At 41.3% G+C, this 6,658-nt stretch overlaps 1 non-coding gene across 1 annotated transcript; it reads left to right on the plus strand.

Moving 5' to 3' along the window:
- The first annotated feature begins 1,725 nt into the window (after positions 1-1,725).
- Positions 1,726-1,832, plus strand: LOC112533936. Its single transcript, XR_003078270.2, has one exon. It is a non-coding gene; the product is annotated as a small nucleolar RNA R71 (small nucleolar RNA).
- The last annotated feature ends 4,826 nt before the right edge of the window (positions 1,833-6,658 follow it).

A 6,658-nucleotide genomic window follows, 5' to 3' on the forward strand; every position in this document is an offset into this window, starting at 1 on the left:
CTTATCGGGTCTATCACAGCACAAAGTCTCATATTGATACAAGTTATTTTTTTCAGATGAATAACACATACTAGTAGGGGAAGAAACATGTATAGCATCATCCATTTGTACATCTTGTGGTTGTGTATTACATGCAAGATCAATTCCATCAATACAACAAATGGCATGAACATGGTCGGTGGAAGAACTATCAAATGAGGGTAAACTAAAAGTGACACAATCGTCCCTTACATTAAGTTCTAACTTCCCCTCAAATACGTCTATTTTAGCTCTACCGTGGCAAGGAAAGGTCTCCCCAAAATTAATGGTATACCATGCTCATTGTCCATATCCAAAACCACAAAGTCCACAGGAAATATGAACTTATCTACCTTAACTAGCACATTTTCCACAATTCCCTAGGAAGCTTAATGTAATTCGGTCACTAATTGTATGCACATCCTAGTGGATTTTGCCTCCCCAAATCTAGCTTATTGAACAAACTAGTGGGCATGACGTTTATGCTAGCCCCCAAATCAGCCTAATGCATCATCAACATATAAATTACCTAAAGTGCAAGGAATAGTGAAACTCCCTGGATCGTGACGTTTCTCCGCAACTTGCTCAAACACCGCCAGCACTCCTCATTGTCGAACATAGGCGACCTCCTCCAACTTCCTTTTTCCGCTAAGTATGTCCTTTAAGAACTTAGCATACTTTGGCATCCGCTCCAATGCATCAATAAAAGGCAAGTTAATATGCGATTGTCTAAAAATATCTAAAAACTTACCGAATCGCTCTTTCGCCTTTGCTTGTTTATCTCTAGCAGGGATAAGGAATCTTAGGTTGATATTCCCTAACTGGAATTGATTTCACCTTTTTCCCTCGGGTTCCCTAACCTTACCGCTTGCCTTAACCTCGCACATCAATAGTGGCGTCATCAAAACAGCTTAGAAGGAGCTGAAACTAACTTACACCGAACGCAAAGTGATGGCATTCACGTGCTCCCTCAGGTTAGACTCAGTGGTGCTCGGGAGCTCCTTGCCGCCTCTCAAACAACATCTTAGAGATTTGGCCAATTTGGGTCTCCAAGTTCGAATCGAGGCCTCTTTGGTTCCTAAGTGCACTATCGGTTCTGGAACCTCATCTCCGTAGACGTCACAAACTTCATCATAAGCTCCTCTAAATTTGACTTCTTTTCCGGTAGAGGAGGAGCTTGTGTAGGTCCAAATTGAATGTTGCTGGCCGATGAAGTCTCGAAACCAGTGGACCACGAGCGTTATTGTTCCTCCAACCGAAGTTGGGATGATTGCGCCACCCGTGGTTGTATGTATTCTTTGTAAGGATCGTTCACGCCTTGGGGCATTCCCATATAATTAACTGTTCAACATCGCATTTACAGCGAATTAGATGGAAAAGTAGTAGAGGATGAAGCAAACATACCTCCCGCGACAGTCAGACCGTGAATGCGGGCCACCACAAAACTCGCAGCCCAACGCTCACGCGTGAACTCAAGATCCGGAGTTGGTCGATCTTCTTGGCTAGAAGCTCCACTTGAGTTGCCAAGGCTGCTGTAGAGTCCACTTGGTTGACCACTCATTGTCTTCCTGGTCGGCTCCTAGAGGATTGCTATTGATAGTTGTTCATGGCCATTTCCTCTATCAAGTTCCGAGCTTGCTCGCCCATCGCTTAGCGCCTACGTTGTGAGGTTCAACCCACGAAGGTCCGAACTGCATCCACACCGGCAATCCGTGATGTGGGCAAGATCTCAAAAGATCTTTAAATCTCTCCCATGCATCGTACATGCTTTCATCATCAAACTGCACAAAAGAAGATATGTCATTTCTAAGTTTAGCAGTTTTAGCGGGAGGAAAATACTTATATAAAAATTTTTCGGCCAACGCCTTCCAGGTAGTGATCGTCTGTTATGGAAGAGATTGCAACCATCTCTTTGCTCTGTCCCTCAAGGAAAATGGAAACAATCTCAGCTGAATGGCATCATCGGTTGTTCCATTTATTTTGAATGTGTCACAAATCTCCAAAAAGTTGGAGATATGTGCATTGGGATCCTCGCTGGGCAATCCTCCAAACTGCACGCTTTGTTGGATCATCTGGATAACATTGGCCTTTATCTCAAAATTGTTGGCCGCTACAGCAGGTCTGACTATACTAGTTTTCGTCCCATCCAGAGATGGTCGAGCAAACTCGTACATCGTTCTCTGATCCTCATCGGCATGGGGGTTATGGTTTTCCATCGTGTCTAGTCTATCCACAGGTACCTCAACCTCAATCTCCTCCTCTTCTAATTGCAACCTCTTCCTTAAGAGTCTAAGGGATCGTTCTGGATCAGATAGAGGCTCTATAAGATTCGAGTTTGAGCTCCTGGTCATAAACTACCTGAAACCGAAAGTCCACACAACCACCAATCAATAAAAATAATATAATAATAAATAATAATAAAATTAAAGAATAAATGAATAAAATAAATAATGACTAAATTAACACAAAACAATTCACTCTAGTTCATTCTGGTTCTAGAACGGCGCCAAAAACTTGATGGGCTCTTTATGCAACCTACACCTAAGGCGTTGAACCCACCGATGCAGCCCTAGCACTAGTGAGTATCAAGGTCGATCCCGAGATCGGGTGAACCTAGAGTTACTACCGCTATGTTATCTAGTCCGAAATAGGGTGTGAAAGTTCTAACATACCGGTAATGGTTATGAGTGCAATTCACGTAAATGAAGGACAACAATGGACAATTAAAAGACAATTGTAAAGAGAGAAATAAATCCAAAAGGGAGCCTAAGTGATGGAATTCTAAAGATGAATTTTATGGATTGCCGATCTTGCTTACCCGTGCCTAAATCCTGGACTGAATCCGGTTCCTCTCTCGAGCTACCGGATTTCTAAACCCTGCACTAACCTAATGGAATCTCTTCCTATCGGATTACTACAAATTAGCATTAAGTATGATTTAAGACTATTAAGAGTTGTTAGTTCTTAATCCGTGAGTAAATCAACCTCATCTCTAAGTGTTAACTACCGGTCCTTACTATTCAAAATCTAGTTATAACAAGCATTTCTCAATGTCAAGAAACAACCTAATAAATAATTAATCTAACGTCTCAAATTAACTGCATCAAACTTTTATTACTGAATAGCAAGAAGATTGCAAGAATGACAATTATAAAAAACTAACAATTAAGCATAATCCATCAATAAAGGTGAACCCTAATGGATTCAAAAGATCTAGTACGCTCATGTTCATAGTCAAAGCAATTAAAGAACAAAATAAGGAAAAACAAATTAAAGGTATGTACACCCTTCTCTTTCAAGCTGAATGAGAAACCCTAAATTTGCAAATTCAAAATCTCAAACCCTAGTTGCCTCTTGAATGCTCCCAAAGTTTGTCTTGATCTTCAATTCGATGTTGGAATAAGTGGAATCCCCCCTTCAATTGATGAAAATTGATCTCTCCCGGTCTACAATTGAGGTATAGGAAATATTTGATTAAGTGTGTGTCTTGGAATTGAGTCCAAAAATCATCCCCTCAATTAGAATTCAAAATCGCCTATATAGTTGATTCAAGACGCCGAGTCCAGTCAGGTCAACTGTGGAGTCTTTGAGCCACCACAGTGCCGTGCCCAGCAGCCGATCCACCACAGTCGGCCGGAGGCCGTGGTGGCTACGGAAGGCGTGCTGAAATAGCACAATTGGGGATAGCCTCTTGATAATTCAGCACGGTCGGAGTCCAGGCCGTGCTCAACCCTCGGGGTGCTTGTTCTCGCCCAATTTGATGGATTTTCCTCCGTAATCACACGTATTTCCCTCGATTGCTGATGGTGTCCTTCGAAAATGACCTGAAACGAAAAGGGAAACAAAAGACAGGTGATTCTAGCATAAAACGGGATAATCATGCAGAAAAATGTGAACAATCGGGCATGAAAACATGTGTAGTATGATGCTTATCAACCCCTCAGACTTAATTTTTTTTCTTTCAATTGGGTCCAAATTGATTCTAAAAAAAAGTAATTTTTAAGTCCAATTATTCTCAACCCTTACTCGGACTCTCCCCTACTTAATCTCTCGAGACTCGAGAAAGACAATAACTTTCATCATTGGATTTTTTATAATCCCCTTAATATTTAGATTCAAAAAATGCATATTGACAGCTGCCCCCGGTTTATTGAAATTTATAAGCATAAATTGAGACAAATTGTAGTATCAAGGATACGACAAGAAAGGATATCTGGCCGAGCTATAGAAGCCATGCCCTTTGAGCTCGAATTGAGAAAATCTGATTCAATATAGGGACTACGCCCGCTTGAGTTTTTTTAGAACTTTGCCTGCTTAAGTTTTAAGGACTTTGCCTGCAATTTGGGAACTAAGGTCATTGACTTGGGAACCACGCCCATCAATTTGGGAACCACGCCCATCGATTTAGGGACCACGCCCTTCCATTTAGGAACCATGCCCGTCAATTTGAAAACCACGCCTGTCGATTTAAGAACTATGCTCGTCAGTTTGGGAACCATGCTTGTCGATTTAGGAACCACGCTCGTCGATTTGGGAACCATGCCCGTCGATTTTATCTTTGTACAAATTTTCCTATAGCCATTTTCCATTTCAGGACATAATTTTACTACATTTGCCACTTCGGGTTCAATTAGGGACTCAAATGTAATTTTAAAAGGTTAGGGACCTAAATGATATTTTTGCCCCCCTTTAGACACACCCCATTCATTATTCACTTTACCCATTTCCTCCTTTATTTTCTCTGAAGTCCCTTTACGCTCTTTCTTCGATTTTTTCCTCATTTCTTAACCAAATTCAGTGAAATTATTTTTGAGATGGCAGTCTCATCTTCTAAATTCTCAGGATGTACTCTGATTGCACCAAATTGAGAGTTTTCACCTCTAATTTCTTTACCAAAATGACCTTGGGCTTGTTAAAGGAGAGGGGATTCATCTTTTGGCAAATTAAACACTCACCGGGCATTGTCGGCCGTTGAAGAGGTATTTTTCTGACTTGAATCTTTATTTTGTCACGTATATACGATATATACATGTTATTTACAAAACAATAGGTGTAATTTTTGAGAAATAGTGCGAAACATTTAGTGCCCTAACCCATAGAACCGATTCGACTGTGCACACAGTCGATCGGCTCTACACAGTCTGAATCGACCGTAGCATTTTAGCACAAAATAATAATAAATTAGTGACATACTTACTTGTTTGGAGTCTTTTATATATGCATTATATTTATATACTAGCGTTTGTGCTTTTCTAGAGTGACATTGTATCGATTCAGTTCGTTAGAAATTTCTATGGAGTCCATGAGTTGTTTAATGAGCTCCCAAGCTCTGTTTAGGCGAGGATCGGCAATACTGGCTTTTGTTAATTTTTGGCTCAGCTTCCATGGGTTACTATGAGGACGGATCACACCTCAACATATGTGCCTCTCGAGAGATGGATGGATACTACTCATACCTTCCATACACCGGTTGGTGAGTTAACACTATTTCCTCTCTCTTTTACTGCCATCACAAGAATAGACTTCACGAGTATCCTTATACCCTTCGACGACACAATTTTTGACCAGCATCCCGATGTCCAGGGGTGCTATTTACTTAGGTTCTTACCGGTGTGCAAGGACACTCACTATATTGCTTAATAGAGCATTCCTCTCCACTACAGGGGCATCATGCCTCAGAATGCTCGAGAGGTGGATTAGATGGCCCAGGCCTTCCTGGTGTATCTCTTTGGGACTATTCTGTTTAGCGACTCAGGAAACTCACTAGACTTCCACTATTTGGCCCATTTACAGGATCTAGACTAGGTCATTTCCTATAATTAGGATTTGCGGCTCTCAATTACTTGTAGCACCATATGGACATCACCATATGTGGGAGCAAGAGAATTTGTAACTTCTAGCATGCTGTACTTGTAAGTTCTGCTATGCTTTGTTTATTTCTGCTTCCTTTGCAATATGACTAATGACTTTTGTTTTTTAGGTATGGGCCTTAAAAATTGGATTCCCGGTAGGCTCACAGCCCATTTGCACATTTTGAGCCTTCCCTCGCTTGAGTCGCTGGGGCTAGAGTAAGAGCGTCCCGCTAGAGGGGGCTCAAGTCCATGTGCATTGCAAGTGGATCAACTCCCTCACTTGGGACAAGGTAATAAAAAATTCATTAGCTCCATTTGTAATTTATACATATTAATCACTTACCTTTTTCAATTTATAGATTCATAGCGATAGGCTTGGGGAGCACCGGCATTGGGATCCCTACATTCTCTCTGCGGCTGACCTCAAACATAAGAGGATTCTGTTGGTCGGACCTGCCAGTCAGGTATAATACTTGGGCGAAAGGATCTATAGATAAGAGTAGGGGTCTAACAAACGTCGAGTAGTGATGTGTGTAAAATACACATATCTAAATAGGGTTTTTAAGGCTGATTTTATGTATATTTGGATGTGAATTGGTCCCAACACTCACCTTATGCGTTTGTTTGTGTGCCTTAGGTCCAAAAGAAGTCAAAGAATGATAAAAGGGAGAATTGGAGCAGAATTAGACGTCAAAGTTGCCGAAACAAGTCAAGTTCGTGCATGAGGAAGCTGAACACGACCATGTTGGTTTTAACACTGGCCGTGTTCCCAACACGGGCACCAAAAC

The sequence above is a fragment of the Ricinus communis genome, chromosome 2 (genome assembly GCF_019578655.1).
Source record: "Ricinus communis isolate WT05 ecotype wild-type chromosome 2, ASM1957865v1, whole genome shotgun sequence".
NCBI lineage: Eukaryota > Viridiplantae > Streptophyta > Magnoliopsida > Malpighiales > Euphorbiaceae > Ricinus > Ricinus communis.